The following is a 24,000-nucleotide window of genomic DNA, read 5'->3' as shown; positions in this document are numbered from 1 at the left end:
TCTCAGACAAACTGAAAGAAGGGATATTTGTAGTCTTCTGATAAATCGTTTTTATATTTGTGCCACAACGCTAATGGATTACATATTTCACAATTCGAGATAAGAATTGCAAAAGATGTGCGTTACACTGAAGCCTCAGCCATCGTTCTATGCCACTGATTGTCATCTAACAAATTTACGGCTAAACAGGCTTCTCTATAAGTATGAACAGTTTGACTATCAATCATTCTTACGAGGGAGAAGGAAGTCGGTCCTCTTATCTCATGAAGAAGCAGCCTCAGAAAGAAACATTCATAGTGACTCGGATACACAGAATAAACTCTTCCGATTGTTTAAGTCCAATAATTTTATACTTGGATGGCCCTCAACGTCAGCTCCTCTTTTTCTTATAACAATATAAAGTAATAGGGGTTATTAGGTATGCACACAGACACACACACACACACACACACACACACACACACACACACATACACATACACACACACACGCGCGCGCGACAAACATGTTACTATGTTTGTCGTTATATTACACGTTATATTACACGTAATTTGTGGATCAATAATGGCCTCTAGTTAGATATCCCAAAGCGTTTCTAAAACGTGATCCGATGGAAGACATCCTGAGGCTTAGGCAAATACATTATGGATGTAGCGCCCCAACAACGAACCGGCAGTTCAGGCATTAGCCTTTAACTATGTCTTTATGACAAAGGTCAGGCCACCTTTTGTTCTCAGAACTGCCATATTCACCGCATTTGACCTCTTAGCAATTTCTCTTCCCCAAATTTAGAACTCACTCTGAAATGTGGACTGGTAGATATTTTGGGCTGACAGAAAGTATTAAATAAAATACCACACAAGAATTACGTACAACGCCTGAAAATGCCTTCCAGCATATGTTCTAAAACTAGAAAAATCGTTGTGAACTGTGTATGAACAGCGGAGGAAAAAATTTTAAAGAAAAAAATTCTAAGGAATTTGTAAACAAAGAAATACATTTACGTTAAAAAAATATTTCTTTTTCTTGTGCAGACGTTGTATATTTACTTATTGAACATTTAATTCTACTTAGCTCAGAAAATAGTTTCAACACAAAAATATTTTTAACCCTTCGTAAACAGAAAAATGAAATAATATTACAAGTTAGTCTGTCATCAAAGAAATGAAGACCTCTCTACTGTTCCCACAGTGATAATAAGCCCATAGTTATTTGTATTAAATGCAAACCACAGCAGAGATATAGTTGTCAGTCTAACTTGCATAGCAGCACATGCGATTACAACATGAATTAGTTAGTAGTGCATTACACAGCAACTTGTTGATAACTTGAACTCTAAAAATGTACGTAATAGACATTTGGATTAATCTCAGTATAAGAATTTAACAACATGGTTACAGCAAAGTCTTAACATTTTTTAGAGGTTAAACTAATTTATCTCGGTATAGGAAGTTAACAATATGGTTACAACAAAGACAAGTTCCTGTCATACGAGGCGAAGACCACGAAAATGAAGGGTCCACATCTTCTTGGTTAATAAAGCGTTGAGAGCACTTGGAGTGAACCATAAATCGCAACAAGTAATAACCCAAGGGATTAAATTAGACTAAATCATGGGTTTTCTATTAGTTTTATTCACTCGAGTTCCTGGAGTTTATTCCTGGTCGTTCGAGCGGTATGAGATATTGCGTTGACTTGCTGCAGAAGACTTCGCTGTCTGTTAAACCAACACCAGCTATTTCTGTTAAATAATACCGGTTAATTTTGCCGCGCAATGGCACAAATCCGCTCCAAGTGATTGGGATACAGGTTGGCATCGATTGTTCGAACGTCCCGAAATTAGATTAACTAATAATAATCTTCTATATTTTTTTTTTCTCGCGGGGGATAATTCCGTACTAGATATGAATAGAAACCTAATGAAAATTTCTTTCTCTGTTAACTTAATCTATCGCAGGGAGAAATTATTGCTAATATAGACTTAAGACTGTAAGTGCTATAACCAAAATAACCCCCACACATACGTATATATATATATATATATATATATATATATATATATATATATATATATATATATATATATATATATATATATATATATATATATATATATATATATATATACTAGTAGCTAAGCCCGGTTTCACCCAGTCGGTTTGTGTGATATGACTGTAAAACATGCTCTGTGTAAGCATTCGACTTGTTTGGGCATACTTATGTTAAAAACAATTTTAGAATGACTTTTTTTTGTCAAAACGCTAAAAATAATTGACCAACAAGAAAAAAACCAACCAAGATTCAACCAAATCAAAAATAAACCCAAATACTAAGCGAAGAAAGATGAGCCATTCGACTTCCATTGCGCGTGCACACGCACACACGCACACAAACACACACACACGCACACATTCACATACCCCTCCTTTTACATACACACACATATATTCACACAGAGTTGAAACGCTGTGTGATTTATTTTTTCAGCGTACAATTTTCATCATCCCACTACCAAGTATGACATCACCCCTTCCTTCCTTATTCATCTATCACCCATTCCTTTCTCAATCATAAACACAAGAGTATTATTATAGTAGGTTATTCGGTATCCATGGGAGCTATGAGAAAAATACAAAGCCTAGCAACACCATTGGATCATTCTACACATTTGTGTAATTTTTCGCGCAATTCCACAATGGAAATCAAATTTCGTATTTTTCTAAAGCCAAGAGCCTGAAGTGACTAGATATATATATATAATAGAACTTTTGATTATGTATATCAGAAAAAATATTTTGTCGAAACAATTTGTTGGCCTTTTATTGTTTTTATAATTATTTATGTTATATAATATTATGTTATGTTATATATTATATTCATAATATTTAATGTAAAATTGTAATATAAATAAATTATTGGAATGTCAATTGAATATCTCTATATTTAATTATCTTTATAATTGAATTATACCAATATTAATATGACGTACCAGTGAATGGTGTGTTTAACACACCATTTGAAGGATTTCTTTTCCTCAGTTTGTTACTTCCTGTATATATATATATATATATATATATATATATATATATATATATATATATATATATATATATATATGCATATATATATATATATATATATATATATATATATATATATATATATATATATATATATATATGCATATATATGTGTATATAAATGTACAGGGTTGGACAAAACAATGGAAACACCTAGCATCATAGCATCATAATTTTGAAATATTTATAAAACCGTCAAAAGCTTGTATATTTTTATGTTTATTATTAGTGTTGCTTAATATGTTTTGCTAAAATTGCTGTTTCTTTTCAGATATCATCAGAAAAAGGTAATTAAAATTCATTAATATGACAGTCCTATGGCACTTTCAAAGAGGTCAAATTGTTGGTGCACGTATAGCAGGCACTAGCGCAACGAAAACAGATGAAATGTTTGGTGTATCAAGAAGTACTGACTCGAAAGTAATGACAGCGTTTGAGAGATCTGAAGTCAATTTCCACCAATGTCGAGTTCGCCTTTCCTCCTTTCGAGGCCGATAATATAAGTACCAGCTGAACACTGGAGTCGAAGTAATTGACTCGTCGCCTTCCCAAAATTGCTGCCCTTGTGGCAAAATTTGAAAGCATTATTATCATTATTATTATTAGTAGTAGTAGTAGTAGTAGTAGTAGTAGTAGTAGTAGTAGTAGTAGTAGTAGTAGTAGTAGTAGTAGTAGTAGTAGTAGTAGTAGTAGTAGCAGCAGTAACTTTATGCTATTTATTTTATGATTCAAAATATTTCCATGTCATTTTCATTTATACAAAAAGGAAAAGTCATTTTCTTAAGCATATGTAACACGGCAAAAAATTTGTGCGACTCGCAATTGTATATATATATATTAATATCTGCAGATAGATAGATAGATAGATAGATAGATAGATAGATAGATAGATAGATAGATAGATAGATAGATAGATAGATAGATACAGATATGTATACATATATATACATACATATATACATATACAAACATATATATATATATATATATATATATATATATATATATATATATATACATATACACACTCACACACATATATATATACATACATACATATATGTGCACTTAACACTTTGCTACTATATCTTAAGTAGCATCGCTATCATAAATAGTATTATACGACTCTGGCATTTCATAACAGGAATGCTGTACGGTAATTTTCTTATTTCTTTCACTTACGATTCAGCAATATTTTTTGCTTCAGTTTCCATTCTTCGAATTATTCTTCCAGCAAGTATTGCAATATTTCAGGGTTTTAGAAAATATGTGACATGAAATTAACAATTTGTTCGGAAATTTTGGTCTTGTCTCCAGGCATTGAATATTGCAGCAAATCTCCTTAGAAAGAATGAGCGATGTGCATGATTTTAGCAGGTTCTTCGACATTTCAAAGTTAATAACACATCATATCATATCAGTGTGTGTGTATGTATGTTTGTGTGTGTGTGTATGTATGAAAGTATGCTTGTATATATATATATATATATATATAGATATATATGTATATATGTATATATATATATATATATATATATATATATATATATATATATATATATATATATATCCATATATTTATATACTTATATACATATCTATTTATATTTATATATACATACACATACACACACGCACATATACCCAATTATTTTCACTCACTGTATATGTGTCTGTGTGTGTGTGTGTGTGTGTGTGTGTGTGTGTGCATGTATAATTAAAGCTGAATAAATATACTCTATATATAAATGAATACTTCCTAATATGGATGTATGTATTCTGCACGTGCATGAACGGATGAGCACGCATGTTTGAATGACTATGGAATAGATTTGAAGAATTCTTTTAGTAACTATTATGATGTAAAGTAGGTAGATGAATACGACGCCATTATATCAAATAAGTCATCTGATACTTGAGAAAAAAGCCAACTCACTTTAAAAAAAATTATCTGTAATAGACTATAACAGAAATAAAGTTAACATAAAAAAAGATTTCATGGTCAAAGAGAAGTAAATCTAGCTAAATAATATATATTTTTTTAGAATCTAAAAAAATCAGTCAATGTGATTAATCCAATATTGATTTTTAAATTAAAATATTTTGGAGACAAATAAAGGATATGTAATCAAGATAATTAAGAAATTATAAATTATAAATTACAAAGTAAAAATAAATTAGGTTACACTCAAATAGCAACCATCGAAACCTTAGATATACATTACGTTAACACTTAGTAGTAAGATTAAATAAATGAAGGGATTAAAACGAGCAAGCAGTCAACCATAATTTCGATGTCATCTATACAAAAATTACACAGAATTATAAGAGAAACATCAATAAAGTAGGAACCAAACTTACCATTGTACATATATGAAAAGGTTATATGAAATTAAAGCTAAACAAATTTATAATATCCTGGTATGTAGTTAAAGCTAAATCAAGTTAAAATAATATCCTAGTATGTAGTTAACTAACCTCTCCAAAGTAGATTTATACATATATATATATGTATGTATGTTTACATATACATATATATATATATGTATGTTTATATATATAGACATACATATATATGTATATATATATATATATACATATATATGTGTATATATATAATATATATGTATCTATGTATATATATACACACATATGTATGTATATATATATGTATGTATATACATATATACAGATATATATATGTATATATATACACATATATATATATGTATATGTATATACATATATATTTATATGTCTGTATATACATACATATATGTGTATGTATATATATATATACATATATATATGTATGTATATATAAACACACACACATATATATATATATGTATGTATATATGTATATATGTATATATGTATATATATATACATATATATATATATGTATGTATAATATGTATATATATGCATATATATACATATGTATATATATATATATATGTGTGTGTGTGTGTGTGTGTGTGTGTGTGTGTGTGTGTGTGTGTGTGAAAATACATATATTACATATACACATATCTAAAGAAATAGAAAAGAGAACAGGACGCAGAATAGATGATAGCCATATGATTCATATTAACTTTACAACGGTTAGAAATCAAGATCAGCAAGAATTTTTACCCTAGAAATGACCTAGCACTTCCAGCTACAGGAAAATCTAATTGCATCATAGCATCATTATAGGTGTAGTTCAAATACATAACAGACTTCGTTCTTCGCATAAACCTCTAATAATGAGCTGTAAGACGATGAACAGATCCTGGTTATAATTGATAACGGTTTATTTGCATTACATTTCAATGTATTTATGCTCTTCTGTATTGTGACGTAAAATTATGTGTTTATTATAAAGCTGCGTACATTTATATTTAATATTGTTGAGCACACTCGAACTTGGAAAAATGATTTCTGGGGTAACTATTCAGCTTATACACATTGTTATGACAATACACCAAGCTGGACTATGATCGAAATCATCGAACAGAGGTAGGTAATTCTGCGTCGTTATATTTCATCAGTTACAGACATTGAATTCATCGTTCATAACCCACTCACAAGTATTTTTTTAAATATACAAACAATTGCTAATTTAGCTGGAGTCTGCAAAGCATTAATAAGCTAGAATTAATTTCTTAAAGGCAAACTAAACAACGATGATTATAATTAAGATCCGTGCATTTGTATTTAACACACTCGTGTACTCGCAAACATGGAAAGACCTTCGCTGCAGTAATTGTTTTGGAAGAGAAATTGTCTTTGAGTGCAAATTACTATAATATTAAAGATTGCATGAAGTGAGAAAAAATGAAAATCATGTAATATTGGTTTCAAGTTTTGGCACAAGGAGGATGTGGTATATCAGTGACATCGATCCAAGTGCTTAACTGATACTTATTTTATCGATCTCGAAATAATGAAAGGTTAAATCAGCCTCGCCAGGATTTCAAATCAGAATCTAAAGACGGACGAAATGCTGCCAAGTATTTGCCCGACGCTATAACGATTCTGATAGCTCGTCGCCTTGGCAAATATAATATCACATTATATTCTGAGATATTTGATCTGCAGTATATGACTTACATGAGTACATTAATTGCTAATCTCTGAGTGAAGAGCGCTTTATTTGTAAATATATTTTTATCTCTGAGAGCTGAACACTCTGTAAATCATTTTGAATCTGTGAGTTGAGTATTCTGTATATTTATTGTTAAAATCTGAGTGTAGAATACTGCATTATTAAGAGAGAAAGTATATAAATTTTACAAATAGAGAGAAAGTATATAAATTTTGGTTCAGCAGTTTAAGAAAATTTACTATATCATTGTCCACATTAGACATCAGTGTAAATTCATCTTACTTCGTCTTGTGAAGTGTTCTGCCGCCAACTTAAGAAGGATATTTGCAAGTATACATTTGTGCATTTGTGAACACTAGAAACACAGTATACTTATGGTATATACAATACAGCGAATGATGTTATGTTATTTGAATATGTATAAAGTGACTTCTTCACTTCTGCTGATATAGATGTAATTATGTATATATATATATATGTGTGCGCGTGTGTGTGTGTGTGTGTGTGTGTGTGTGTGTGTGTGTGCGTGTGTGTGTGTGTGTGTGTGTGTGTTTGTGTGTGAGTGTGTCTGTCCTGTGTGTGTGTGTGTGTGTGTGTGTGTGTGTGTGTGTGTGTGTGTGTGTGTGTGTGTGTACGTATCTATGTATATATATTCTGTTCAATTCGTATTAAGAGGTCTAGTGTGCAATACGTAATCTTGCGAAGATTTATAATTCACATAAACTGTCCGATCAATAAAAGATGATATAACTGATGTCAGAGACGTTAATTCCAATGTTTGTCTTAATAACATGATTAAGTAAATGAATTATTTACATTATTAGCTGGTCATTATAGTGATACTGCTGCTTCTGTTGTATATATTATTTGCTTGTTTTAAAGCTGCAACGTTTAGTTTTTATTACATTATACACACATACACATAGACACACACACATACGTACACACAGAAGTAAAAATACACATTCACATGCATACACGCAAGCACTCACAGTTACCATTATTCTCCTAATATAGCCCCGTTATATTTGGCGTAGATTCCCCTCTTTCAGATTTTTTATTCTCGAAGAGTCCATCACAGTACTCGTTTGAATATCACGACCCGCCTAAATGTGGCGACCTAGAACAACCATTAGCACGGCAGACAAAAAGCTTAGCGGCATTTTGTCCGGCCTTATCTTCTGAGTTCAAATTCCGCTGAAGTCGACTTTGCCTTTCCTACTTTCGAGATCGATAAAATAAGTACCAGTTGAGTGCTGGGGCAGATGTAATCGACCAGGCCCCTCACCTTAATTTCGAAGCTTAATGTCTATAGTAAAAATGACTATTATTAATATTCCGCCGAAGTCGACTTTGTCTTTCATACTTTGGCGTCCGATGAAATATTTCCAGTTGATCACTGGAGTCAACCACTCCCCCGAAATTGCTGGCCCTGTGTCAAAATCTGAAATTAATATTACAGCTTGGCTCCTAAAGTCTTTTTTAATATTTAAGCAAACAGGCGTGGTGGTGCGGTAAGAAGTTTGCCTCCCAATTATATTATTCTGGATTCAGTCCTACCGCTTGCCACCTTGGGCAAGTGTTTTCTACTATAGCCACGGACAGACCGGGGCCTTGTGAGTGAATTTGGTACACAGGAATTGAAAGAAGCCCGTGGTATATATATATGTAGGTGTGGGTGTGCGCGCCCATAACTTAGCACTTCAGCAAATGCACAAGAAAATTCCACAGAAGTTGTGTAAAATACTTTATTCATATTAATGTTAATATATTTAACCAGTTTCAGATTTGTGTGATTTTCAAAAGTGCAAAATTTCAGGAAAGTGAGGCTGTGTCGCAAATTGCATCAACCGGTACATTTTTCGACATCACTCCACATCTTCGAAATCACCCCTTTTAAATCGAACACATGTGAAAACGGTTACATGTATTAATATAATTAAATCTCGTCATACACTCCATGTGCGTTTTCAATTACCATTATTTCTATTGTATGTGTGTGCGTGTATGGCTGCGTCTAGGTGAGCATACATATACGTACATATGTATGAATGTACATGGAAATCAAAACATACACACAGATTCCAAAGTTTTGGTTGAAATGAGATACATTTAATAAATTTGAGTGCTATATACTTTTACGTGTGTGTGTGTGTGTGTGTGTGTGTGTGTGTGTGTGTGTGTGTGTGTGTGTGTGTGTGTGTGTGTGTGTGTGTGTGTGTGCGTGTGTGTGTGTGTGTGTGTGTGTGTGTGTGTGTGCGTGTGTGTGTGCGTGTAGGTGCTGACCAGTAATTTTCGTTTGGCTCAATCTACCTGCCGTAACGCGTTCGTTTGTAGCATCATCAAATATCACTTACATGAAATTATCTCGCTCCAGGCAACACTCCAGAGTTTGCTGGAGACAGAAAACCAAGATTTATCGTATTTACAGTTCAGAAACAAACCATCTTCTATTGTTCTTTAGGATATAATCGTCAGTGAATCTTTCGAGAATAGTCCGAGGAAATAATTTATCGACTATTATGAGAGAAGATCTTCCATAATGTCCACATTTCATCCTAAGATGGTATTGTTTGTTTCTTAATTTATTTACGTTGGCAACGCTTGCACATTTATGTCAATTAGTTGAGACTGCTCTATTTGTGTCCGAGTTCGTGTGACTTTAACTATCTACAAGTTATTATTCTTACAGCAGTGTTTCTATCTCTCTCTTTCTTTCTTTCTCTACCCCTCCCTTTATAGTTCATCCAATCAACGCCCACAAATGGGTATTCGTTCCATAAGGGCAGCACCTCGAGCTTCCGCTTTGCACTACTAAATTCGTAGCTTTTTCTTTCTACACGTACAGTGGTATGCTACTCTGGAATCGTTCCATGTTGTTCAGAAATTATGTATATCCAAACGACCACATGGCACTTTTGTTTGTTTTTTTTTCGATGCTGATTAGTTACTTGTAATATGCCACAAAAGTGGCGACAAGCCAAGTCGCAACTACTTTATTGATATTTCTTGTTGTCTCTTGTATTGCACTAATCCATAAGACTTGCACTTCACCGCTCAATAACCCTTGCATCGTACTTCCCATACCTTTTTTGGAACACTGCTTCGTAAACCTTAAGTTGCACAGTCTCATAATCCTCTAGTAGTCCTACCCCATAATCCTTATTCTGTAGTCTCACATAAGCCTTGTTTTCAAATACCCCATAATCCTTGTATCACATGTGAGCCCCTGCTCTATACCTTTTGCGTTCAGAGCCCCATAACTTTTGTGGTGTAGCGCTCCATAGACCTTGTATAGAACTAGTCTTTCACCCTTGTATTGCATTATCTTATATCCCATGTATTGCGGCACGAAATTATGAACAGGAGTGTTTGGCTATCTGTCCCACCCACCATTTATTATATATAACACATACGGTCCAATGGTCTCTACTTCGACTAACGGATAAGGTTAGTATACCTACTGGCCAGGAGATGTTTACAATTGCTTTTTTGTATGGAATAAGAAAAGACCCTGTGTTTATGAAATACAAAGATAAAGTTATATTTTTCTCGCAATTCGATAAGGGACTGGGGTATTAATGCGCTATTTTTATCATGTAGCTTTACCAGGCAGACTCCACCAGATTCTACATGCCAATGAAAGCCAAACAAACAGATAAGTACAGTTCTATATTTAAGAGATGAGAAATTATGCACATTATTTACATTTGATATATATTTGTCCTCATCTTGTTTGTTGTTAACGCAACGTTTCGGCTGATATACCTTCCAGCCTTCATCGGGTGTCTTCGGGAAATTTTGAACCTGGCTTCTCATTCCTAAGGTATTTTTCGATGTTGTTGTTGTTATTATTATTATTATTATTATTATTATTATTATTATTATTATTATTATTCAGGTCACTGCCTGGAATCGAACTCGGAATCTTGGGGTTAGTAGCCCAGTGGTTAAGAGCGCGGGCTACTAAACCCAAGATTCCGAGTTCGATTCCAGGCAGTGACCTGAATAATAATAATAATAATAATAATAATAATAATAATAATAATAATAATAATAATAATAACATTGAAAAATACCTTAGGAATGAGAACCGATGTTCGAAATTTCTCCAAGACACCTGATTTAGGCTGGAGGGTATATCAGCCGAAACGGTGTGTTAACAACAAACAAGATGATGACAAATATCCGTCAAATGTAAATTCTGTAAATAAACAAATAAGGTTTTCTCTCTTTCAGAATTCGAAACTATCATCCACCCTTTCACTTGGAGAATAAATGTGGATGAGTTATTTGCTGCTGGGAAAAAGAAAAGTTCCTGTACGCGATTTATTGCTATGTTCGTTGGTCTAGTTGCTGTGTATTAATCTTGTTACTAATGTCGACTTTAACACTTGTGTTTTCTGCCAATAAATTATGTTTTTCTCCTTGTAAAGCGTTAACATTTTGTTGTCTCATTAACTTGCCATTTTTTTCTATAAAGAGGAATCTTGTTTATTTTCTCTGCTGTTAAATTTCACTAATATTTTTTGTGTGTGAACATTATTTTCCGATCCCGAATAGCAGTCATATTATTAAGGTTGGATGTAAATGCAAAAATTAATGCTTGAAAAGTCTGTGAATCACTTCATGTATTGGAGAAGATAACCAGATACGCCATTGGTACTTTTTTTGGCGCACAGACTTCAAAGGAAATGCTCATATTTTCCCTTTATTTAAGCTCGTTAAAATTACAAATGCTGCTTCTCTATGCCGACACAGATAATAACAACAACAACAATAACGATAACTAAAATGATGATGATGATGATGAGGAGGAGGAGGAGGAGGATTTTTTTATTTGCCAGAGGGGCACAGATGATAGCGGACAGTACAAGAACATTTTAAAATTTGTGTGGAGGCTTATTTAAAGATGAGGGCAAAGAAACGGAAAAGGTGCTGAAATGAGATAAAAGCAGACATTGTATACTTACAGGTAAGCTCACCACCATCAATTCACTGCGGGAAAAGGTCAACGCTATCACTTCACCGTGAAGGAAGGGGAGTTCACCGTAAGGAAGTTCAGTACGAGGAAAGCTTACTGTGAAAATATATCCATAGTATCTCACCATTAATAATTAAAAACTATTTTATTGACAAAACAAAATGGTGATTTGATGACGGTCAATCTTCCCTGCAGCGAATTGATGACGGTGAAATTACCAGACATGATAGTATACAAAGTATGTGATGAAAGGAATGGTTCAGTCTTCTTGATACATAAGAGCTTCTACAAAGGAGTAATCAAGGAACTACACAGATCCAGCATTAACCTGACCCCGAAAAGTAGCATCCCTAGTCCAACTGCTCCCCCCACATTTTCAGGCGCATGCTTAGTCCAACTGCTCCTCCCCCATTTTCAGGCGCGTGCTTAGAGTATGTCCATTCACCTTAACCATTTTTGACACAGTCACCCACCTTTTCACAAATTCACTGGGAGATTGAGCCGTTCCCTCTCCTTTCTTTACTTTTCTTTCCAAATAGAACTTAAAAGAGCCGATGAGGACTTACATTGAATAATAATGAGACACAAGACCTAAAATATGGAGGAGAGCTCTACTTGGTTACATCGACTCCTACACCTGACTGGAACGTAATTTTGTCAACTCCGAAAGGATAAAGAGCAAAGTATACCTCGGCAGCATTTCGTAAACATCTAGAACAAATACTGTTGTGCATTTTGTTCTACGCGCTCTCGATTCTCATAGCTCGCTGGCTTAATAATGATGACAACAAAACAACAACAACGGCAACGACGACGACGACGATGATAATAGTAATAAATAAGCGAGTTCACAGAATCGCTAGCACACCGCTATGTTCTGAGTTCAAATTCCGCCGAGGTCGACTTTACCTTTCATCTTTTCGGGGTCGATAAATTAAGTACTAGATGAAGACTGGGTCGATGTAATCGACACAACCTCACCTACAAAACGGCTTCCCTTATGGCAAAATTTGAAATTATTATTATTTTTGCTGTTGTTGTTGTTGCTGCTGCTGTTGTTGTTGATATTATCATAAATATCTTTATAAACTTGAATATCTACAATTTTGTGTGAATATTTAAATTTTCTCCCTGTTTATTTGAATATGCAAACATCTCTTTTTTTTATCATTGAAACACACTTCAACGCCTCCGGTGATTCAACTTAAACATCTTCAAATAAGCGACTCTCTGTAACTATATATCATTCGTTAACATCTTCTAGCTGTTCGTACAGGCAAACGTTCCCCCTTCATACCCAAGAAAAATTGAAGCACCTACAGAACTCGAAATTCAGAACACTTTCCAGTACTGATAACAAACAAAAGATAAGCAACTGACATATTTACAAACTGCACTATTATGAAAACTGTAAAGTACAGCAAAGCTTCAAATGATATTGTGAAAATCAATGGTGTACATATTTTTTTCTGTCGTTATTGAAACAGAAAAATGTGAGTCCACCCCCCAAACCTACCACCACTCTCATTAATAATAGTAATAATTCATACTATTCGATTCCAACATCTACTGGCCGAATGGATGCAAATAGATTAAATAAATATTGACAGGGTTCCCTGTCAATATTTATTTATTCTATTTAAAGACATGTTTTAACTGCAGCTCCGCCAACCTCTGTCTTTCTCCTGTTATCCTCTCAACTCTCATGTACTCTCGTACATGTATGCATGTATATCTATGTGTGAAGGTCTTTGTATCCGTGTTTTCACCCCCACCCCCACCCCCGACTGTCGCTTGAGAAACGGTGTTGGTGTGTTAATGTCCCCCGTAACATTGGCGTTTCGGTGAAAAAGACCGATAAGTATCCGGGTTTGAAGAGATAAGTCCTGGGTTCGATTTGTTCGACTAAAATCCTGCAAGACAGTGTAGTAGCATGTCTGTAATCAAATAATGACTGAAACAATTAAAAGATATATATATATATATATATATATATATATATATATATATATATATATATATAATATATATATATATATTAACTGGGCCTCTTCCAGTTTCCTTCTATCAAATCCACTCACAAACTTTTGGTCGAGTCAAGGTACTCAGAAGCTTTCAGAAAACTAATTTACTTATTTAATGATTAGACAATTAATATTGTGTCGTGGGACACGAATATTCTCAACGTTGCAGCTTTATGTAAATGAACTGTGTATGTCGCATGTATTGCTTATTACACGTAATCTTCCGGTAACACCATCAAAGGTGATATTAGCGGCACCAGTTGAAGTTACATGCATAATGGAAGAATAATTACTACTTCGTTCGATAAATATGCATAGCTGCCACAATAGATCCTCCTGGGTGAATTTCACTGACGTGGCTAAATAGATATGGAGTTTAATCTGGTTGTTTCGTTACTCATTAATAACTGAAACGTTGTTCCTTTTTGATGCAGATGAGGTCTCCGAGTGATATAGCATTTCATTGTTTTATTCTTTAATTAGAAAGAAAGAAAGAAAGAAAGAAAGAAAGAAAGAAAGAAAGAAAGGAAGAAAAAAGAAAGGAAATATAGAAAAATGAAAGGAAAGATAGAAAAAAGAAAAGAACGGAAGGATGGAAGGATGGAAGGATGGAAGGGTGGAAGTGTCCGCTTCACTGGTGGAGTCGATAGAGGACGGTATCCTCACACTGGAGACCTTGTTTGTGGACTTGCAAATTAGCCTAATGGATGTCAATGCCTTTTTTGCTGAACTGCTAATTTTGGATGAAGATAGACAACAATAGGTGGTAGAAAGACTTACACACACATAGATAGATAGATAGATAGATAGATAGATAGATAGATAGATAGATAGATAGATAGATAGATAGATAGATCTATATATATATATATATATATATATATATATATATATATATATATATATATATATATATATATATATATATATATATATATATATATATATTATATATATATATATATATATATATATATATATATATATATATAAAACAAATAATAAATGAGTATATGCATATATACGTACAGGTATGTGCATACCTACGTCTACCTGTATATATAGGTGCATATCTGGGTAAAGGACATTGCAAACAAAACGTAGACAAGAAAATAATAATAACCAGATTACAGAAAACACACAAGCCACATAGAGAACATTTTCCTTCATCAGCTACCCCCGTTTTAACACCGGCGTTTCGAATATATATATATATATATATATATATATAGTTACGGTATATTCTGTTAACGTAGTAGAGTACAGTATAAAGTTTGTCCACCTTCAGATTTCACCCTATACTATCCAGTAATAGTATTATACGTACTTCCAGGCTTGCATGTAGGAATTTGTCGTTTGTGAATAGATAACTAAAAAAAATCTGGAGTCATCAACAAGGAGTATGGTTGGATATTTATTTTTCAATCGATACATTTCTTTCTACGCACGCCTCGAGAATTATGTTACGTAGAAACAACTGTAGTGATTGATAAGTAAATGCCCTACCGTACTCCGTCTTGTTGACTCCAAATGTTTTGAATTATATATATATATATATATATATATATATATATATATATATATATATACATATATATATATATGGGAGAATATACAAATAATAACAACAGACAAGGACAGGTGGTGTAAATAACAAAAGGATATATTAGTATGACGCTCGGGAATACGGAAAGTCTTTGACGTTTCGAGCTACACGGAGAAAAAAAATTGAATAGTGTTCACTGGTAGTTCTAATCAGTTTAATCTATTATTCTTTTATTTTCTAATAAAATAAATTTTACACTTTAGTTCATAGATCTAGTAAGACCTTTGTTAACCTGGGTGCGGAGATTTTTTTACAAACATTCTATGTTAACTTTTCTGGAGAACTTTCTCGCATTCGTTGTCAAGCAGATCAGAGGGTTTGGGGCTTTGTTTATTCCATATATGGGATCGGGGTGTGTTTAGGGTGGCGGTAGGGTTTGTTAATCAGTGTGAGAGTAAAAGTGTGTTGATGAAAGAAAGAGTCGAAAGAAAATAGTGAATGATGAAAACAAGCTACTTGATTGGGGGTGGAGTTGGGAGGTGGTGGGGTGTTAAAGGGATGTTTTGTGAAGCCATTTGAATAGTTAACCTTTGGTGAGAAATATAATGGTCAGATGTTTTTCCAGATTCTTCCTCTTAGTAATTTTCTATGTTTTAGGTGTGTGTCTGGGGTGGCGGTGTTAATGAGGTGTAATCGACATGTCTTTTGATAGAAATATTTGTTGATAGAAGTCTCTTTTTTCTAGCTCATATGTTTACTTCCCTACAGATAAGAAACAAAAGGTATTTATATATATATACATCTCTCTCTCTGTCTCTCTCTCTCTCCCTCTCTCTCTCTCTCTATCACTCCCTCTCTCTCTCTCTCTCTCTCTCTCTCTCTCTCTCTATCTCTCTCTCTCTCTCTCTCTCTCTCTCTCGGTGATGGTGGGTACGTGTTAAGAGGTGTGGGTGCATAAAAAAAACTATGCTATTTTAATCCCGAGCAACGCCTGGTATATAAATAAATATATATATATATATATATATATATATATATATATATATATATATATATATATATATAAAAGATAATAAGAGTGAAAAAACTACAGAAGGCTTGTGTTACATGGTTAAATTATATATTTAAATTATGTCAGAAAAATGTTAGAAAAATGTTAGAAAATCTTTTTGGTATATAAACATTGTAATTTGAGAAATAACCGGTTTCGTGTTGTCTTCAAATTTCTCTACTTCATTGTATATATATATATATAAATATATACATATATACATACATTTATTATATGTACACACACACGCACCCTCACACACACACAGAGACACCATATATATATATATATATATATATATATATATATATTCGAAACGCCAGTGCTATAATGGTGGCAGCTGATGAAGGAAATGTTCTCTATGTCGCCTGTGTGTTTTCTGTACCTTGTTTATTATATTGTCCATGTCTTTTGCAACATCATGTACCCAGATATGCATCTATATATACATGTAGATGAAGGTATGTGCATACATGTACATATATATGCATATACTCATATATTATATATATATATATATATGTGTGTGTGTGTGTGTGTGTGTGTGTGTGTGTGTGTGTGTGTGTGTGTATATACACGCATATCTATATGTGCGTACTTGATTTTGAAGTTTGTATAAAATTCCTGAATCTAGATTTGTTTACACACACACACACACACACACACATATATATATATATATATATATATATATATATATATATATATATATATATATATATATGTATATGTGTGTGTGTGTATACATGTATGCATGTGTAACTAACTGTGTATATGTGTACTGATGCATGGACGGACAAGTGTACGTATAGATGTATGCATGCACACTTGGAAGAACGGATACAAATGCAGTTCTAAGAACTTTCGAACTGTAATTTTTATTTCTCTCCCCTCCTATATTTCCGTCTCCCCAATCCCCCCTTTCTCTCTCTCTTTCTCTCTCTCTCTCTCTCTCTCTCTCTCTCTCTTACGTTTTTCCTCTCTTTTTTCTGTCCGTATTCTTCTCTAAAATATGTTGTCTTCGTTAATCTGTAGGAATCAGGAGAATTAAAAGATAAGGCTATGGGAAATCGGTTTATAAGACATTCATAAACTTTTCTATTCTGCTTCATTACCCCTGAGGGTGATATCCAATGATATCATCGTTTTAATGATAACAGTGTCGGATAGGGAAACAAGTTTCAAGTTTCTATGGTTTAACTGGTATTTTATCGAACAACGAAAGGATGAAATGTAAAGTCGACTTCAGTGGAATTTGAACTCAGACCGTGATGGACGAAATGCCACTAAATATGTTGCTCAGTGCACTAACGAGTCTGTCAGTTTGCCGCCTTAATAATAATAATAATAATAATAATAATAATAATAATAATAATAGTAGTAGTAGTACACACAGTAGGGACAAGCAAGGACAGACAAACGGATTAAGTTAATTACATCGACCCCAGTGCGTAACTGGTACTTAATTAATCGACACCGAAGGATGAAAGGTAAAATCGAACTCGGCGGAATTTGAACTCAGAACGTAACGGCAGACGAAATACCGCTAAGTATTTCGCCCGGCGTTCTAAGGTTTCTGCCCACGCGCCGCCTTACCAGATATATTTTTTAAACAAGCTAATCATTCGCTAATCGCGACGTCAGCGCCTGCTCTGGCACTGTTACTCTATATATCGCTGCTATCTCTAGCGGTCGAGCATTGACAAAACCAAGGAAGATCGAAACCACGTGATCTAGTGGTTTTAGCTCTGGGGGTGGCTGGGATTTATCTCCCCCCATGGATATAAACAAGAGTGCATTTTGCACCAAAGGCCAATATGAGAACTTCTGCTGCAGTATAATTTGGTGTAACAGAGCATCCACGCTTAAGTGGGGACAAATATTACCTCTCGGGTTTAATACAGCCTCTGTCGCTAATATACATATTTTTAAAATGGTTACTTCGTCCATCTCCAGACCTTTTGTTACTACTTCTAAGTTCATATCTCTGCTTATATGTTTCAATTATATTTATGTTCATATCACCCTTTTTTTCTGTTCGTATTTTGTAATGTTGGCATAACTTTCAGTTTAGCAGATTTTCTAGAGACATTTTAAATTTACATTTTTGTATTGTTTTCAAAATTAAATTCTGCTGTGTTTCATTCTCTTTTTACAACGCCTGTTACTCCAGCTTCTGTTTTCTAAATAAACTTCTTGTAGACAGAAAACAGTTTCTTGTGTGTTTGTTTCTTTTTTTTTTTCGTAATTTTGTATTTATTTGTTTTCGCTTTCCATTGTTTTTAGTAAATATTTTTTGCAGTCGTTCTGTGAATATTAAATAATAGTTTTCAAGCTACATGAGGCCACAACATGGAGTGTTAGCTATAATCTTTGTGAATGAAATTTTGAATTTTTTCTCCTTCTTTCGAGATGCGGCCATTAACTTTCTTGTTTAGCTTCTTGCTAATTTATTTCACACCCACTCCAGAAAAATTTGAGCTATAACTTAAATAAATAACACCAAAGAATGTGATAGAGTGGGAATTTAGACATTACTAAATAAAAACCTAGAATAGATGATAAAGCATATAATACTCGTCACAGGTATCCACAACCACCGGGTGGCACAGAAAGAATATTTTTTATTTTGTTTTATATATGTATATATGTATGCGTGCGCGCAGGTGTGTATGTCTCTGTGTGTGTTTGTGTAATATATATATATATATATATATATATATATATATGTAATATAACCGCACGTAGACTGTTAGCGATTTTTCCTTATTTTTCCTTCTTCCTCTTTGAACTTTCTCTTTCCGACGAAGAGCTATGCTCGAAACGTTAACAACGTCAACATCATTTCACCATGCGTCGAATTAATGTATTTCTTGTGCACATCCTCACCTTCGGAATTCTGTTTGTAAATCACACCGTTATATTGGAAGAAGATGTTACCAACTATAATGGTTAGTAACTCTCGTATGTTCGAAGGTGTGAGGCTGAAGAACTGGAGGTTGATGGACGGGGAGGTTGATGGATGGGAATTCACAGAGCACATCAAAGAAACAGAGCTGAACAGGGTCGACTTTAGAATCTCTGAGGCCATCCTCATACACCAAAAGAAACCTAAGATCAACAACAGAAGAGAGTTACAGGAAGCGAGCCGTTGCTATAGCAACACCTTTCCGCGCATGTCCATCCCACACACGGTCTCACACGTGCACATCGGCAACCTTAGTTAATTTCTTGAAAATGGGGTCATTATCCCGCAATATTTAATAGAAGGTAAGTCTACATTAATTCATATATTTGTTTTCTTGTGATTTGCCTTGCATATACTTTGCATTGTTCTGGCCTTTATATATATACATATATAGCTTCTTTCAGTTTCCACCAACAGAAGATCCACTCACAAAGCTTTGGTCGGCCCGAGGCTATAGTAGAAGACATTTACACAAGTCGTCACGCAATAGGACCGAACCCGGAACCATGTGGTTGGCAAGCAAACGTCTTATCACACAGCCACACCTGCACTTATGTCGACTCTTTTATAAGTTATATAGTCTGTAGACACACGTAGGCTATCCGACATGTAGATACATGTTTAAACCATGTAACCTCCCGACATGAAGTTACGCCATTCATGTAGACATGAATTCAAGCTATATAACATGTAGACATAAGTATAAGCTGTCTAACATGTTAGCATAAGCTTATGCTTTATAACATGAGGATATGGAGTGAAGGTATATAATGTGTGACCGTTAATATGCCACTAAACCACATACACACCACTATTTACTCCAATGAATCAAAACCATTAGAACATTTTTGAAGAATTTCAAGAAACATCTTTTGAGAAAGATCTGAAAACTTTTGGCATTTATTCTGATTATCTTTCAATATATTTTCTGTTGACAATGTCCGTGTTTACCATCATTAACCAAAAGTTCCATTATTTAAAAATGTCATTTCGTATTCTTCAGTTCTTTTACCTTTTATTTTTCATTTATTTTTCATAACTTTTTTAGTTATTCTTCGTTGTATTTCATCATACCTTTCATTCCTTTATTTTTTTCTTCGTTACATTATTCCTTTGTCCCTTTCTTTCTTTCTTGTTTCAGATATCTATTTCTTTTTCTTTTTTATTATATATTTATTTTTCTATATATTTCCTTTATCTTTCGTCTGTTCTTTCCAACTTTCCATCTTCTGTTAGTATCTTTCCAGCCCCATTAAACTCTTTCATATTTCTTTCTTTCTCCTCCTCCTCCCTTTCTACTTTGTCTTCCATTTTTCTTCCTCTCATCATCATCATCATCATCATCATCCATCCATCCATATTATCACCAAAAGTACTACCAACACCAATACATATACAAATTTTTATATTTATTTAGTTATTTATCCATTTATTTATTTATTTCAGTGACCCACGAATCGTTAACTTAACCAATTCAATAGACTTGTCCATTGAAATCAATTTCTAAAGATTTTACAAAGAGGCCGTTCTAACATTCTATTGATTTGCCATTTAAAGTTCAGCCTCTAAAATACATCACATGCGACTCATCGAAATTCCTTGCGATCTGTTCCACAATACTAGACATTACAATCAACTCCGCAAAACTTAAACATCATGCAGCCATATACATACAGGTATATACACACAAACATGTGTGTGTGCGTACGTACATAAATAAGAAAATATTCATATATATATATATGTATGTATGTATGTACGTGTTTGTGTGTATTATATATATATATATATATATATATATATATATATTTATATACATACATACATACATACATACATACATACATACATACATACATACGTACATACATACATTATGGGTATATGCATACATATACATACATACGTATAATATATATACACACATACATATATAACCATTAATATCATATATATACATAATACGCATATATAATATTATATATATATATATATATATATATACAAATATATACCACATATCATATATATATATTTATATATATATATATATATATATATATATATATATATATATATATATATATATATATATATATATATATATATATACATACATACATACATACATACATATACACACATACATATATACGCATATATTATATATTATATATATATATATATATATATACATATATATGTACACGTATACCATATATCATATATAATTATATGCACACATATATACATATGTGTGTGTGCTTTAAGTTTTATTATGCATATACACGCACACGTACATGCATATATGCAAGTACAATGTGTGAGTGTGTAAATGCAGTAAAAAACGACGAGGTGACTCTGGAGGTGAATGATGCATTTGTAACTTACTATGTGAATGTTAAATTCATTAAGAGAAAAGAACTCTGAGCAGACAAAATATCAGTCCTCGACATTACAGTATTATCTCCCTTCAAATCACACGACAATTACATACTCCCGAGCATTTAATTCATTATCAGCTGATAGGCTCTCCAAGCTAAAAGAATACACGTGACATCACATTGATCTTAGAGGTTTCACATTACATTTGTCTCACTTCAAGTGAGATTAATGATGTCAAAATGAGTTTAGCAACTTCAGAGTGTGATTAATGATTTCAAAGTGAAATTATCTACATCAGAGGGACATTAGGCACGTCAAAGTGAGGTTAACGTTGGCAAGGAAATGTTAGCAACGTCAAAGTAAGTTTTTTTTAAATGATAGTGAGATTAATGACATCAAAGTAGTGTTAGCAACGTCAAAATGAGATTAGCCGTGTTAAAGTGGTGTTAGAAATGCCAATAGGAGATTAGTGACGTCAAAGTGAGCTTAATGATGTTAACGTGAGATTAACAGCATCTTTATCGTGGAAGAGCCATTCAATAACAAAGTATGTAAGATTACCTGAAATAAATTTAAATTCAAACACCTCTGTGTCCTTATGAATGACTCACGTGTGATAAAACGTTGGTTCCGTTTTATCACACGTTCTCGGATCAAGTCATTTTGCCTTGTCACACAACTCTATCTCGTAATTTAGTAACACTATTTCCCTTAAACCAAATCTGACTTCATCCATATTTTCCATAACAAATTTTCTTTTATGATGAGTCATTGTAATGCCACTACACAACATGGGCTCTGACTAAAACACTGGAAAGAAAAACTAGATGGAACATACACAAAACGTCTGAAAGCAGCATTTAACTTCAAATGACCGTCCCATATAACAAAGGAAGATTTTTATTTGTTTTTGGCAATCTTCCATTTGTTACCTCCACCGTAAAGGAACGAAGACTGAGATACATTGGACATTGCATTTATAGCAATGATGAATTAGTGAGTCACATAGTGATGCGAGAACCAACACACGGAAAATGACATAGAGGTCATACTTCCAACTGGTTGAAGATGCTGGTATACTGAAGAACGACCAAACAAGAGCAATGCACGACAGTTAATTCTGGAGACACGTTACTGAAGGTGTTAATATACAGACAACGCGGTATGGTAGTAATTCCGTGTTAAGCTACATCAACTGAACGTGGAACTATACTACGAATGGGGTTCAACACTGCTCATGTTCAGATCTCAGGTTAGAGCATCTGAAACATTTTAATTGATGCATTCTCACCAACTCTTTCCCATAAACCTTTCCTATGCCAGCCCCTCAAAAATTTCTTACAAGCGCTAAATTACCTTCCACAATTCCTACACCAACAGCCAAAATGTGTGACCGCCCCAATTTCGGGACCTGCATCAACCGTATTGGAAATACAGCACAAAAACTCAAATCAGGACAAACTTTCACTGTAAAAAAACACTTTACATATTCTTCAAGGAATTTAATATACGCTATCAAATGTTAAGGGTGTAATGGATATTACATACATCAAACAAAGCTTGCTCTAAGAAATAGATTGACCATTCACCGACAGCAAATATGAGACCCCAGTACCAGATAGATTCCACTGAGTGTTCACATAGACATATGTGCAAAAAATAGTCCCCCAAATTCCAGGTCTTCCCAATCTATCTATGCTCAGCGAATAACACAGATGCAGCACGGTTAAGGAAAGAAAATATTTTCATACCAAAGTAGAAACTAAGTCTTAACAAACTGTAACAGAGTACGTACACAAATAGCTACTCACACACAAAACTCATTCTCCCACTTATCATGAGGAACTTACACAGCCTAAACTTTAACCA

General features: G+C 33.4%; 1 long non-coding RNA gene across 16 annotated transcripts in view; it reads right to left on the bottom strand.

Moving 5' to 3' along the window:
• The window catches only part of LOC106870360 (uncharacterized), a 182,552-nt gene that overhangs the window by 35,895 nt on the left and 122,657 nt on the right, over positions 1-24,000 (bottom strand). The window contains exons 1-2 of one of the 16 annotated variants that reach the window (XR_016245006.1): positions 6,219-6,373; positions 4,263-4,421 (exon numbers count right to left, since the gene is read on the bottom strand). The exons of 14 other annotated variants lie outside the window; for them this stretch is intronic. This is a non-coding gene — a long non-coding RNA (uncharacterized LOC106870360). Of the gene's footprint in view, positions 1-4,262; positions 4,422-6,218; positions 6,374-24,000 lie in introns of those variants that run through there. One more of the 16 variants, XR_016245005.1, reaches the window with a different exon arrangement.

The sequence above is a fragment of the Octopus bimaculoides genome, chromosome 18 (genome assembly GCF_046866305.1).
Source record: "Octopus bimaculoides isolate indiv1 chromosome 18, ASM4686630v1, whole genome shotgun sequence".
Lineage (NCBI taxonomy): Eukaryota > Metazoa > Mollusca > Cephalopoda > Octopoda > Octopodidae > Octopus > Octopus bimaculoides.
This window is presented reverse-complemented; position numbering and strand designations above follow the sequence as displayed.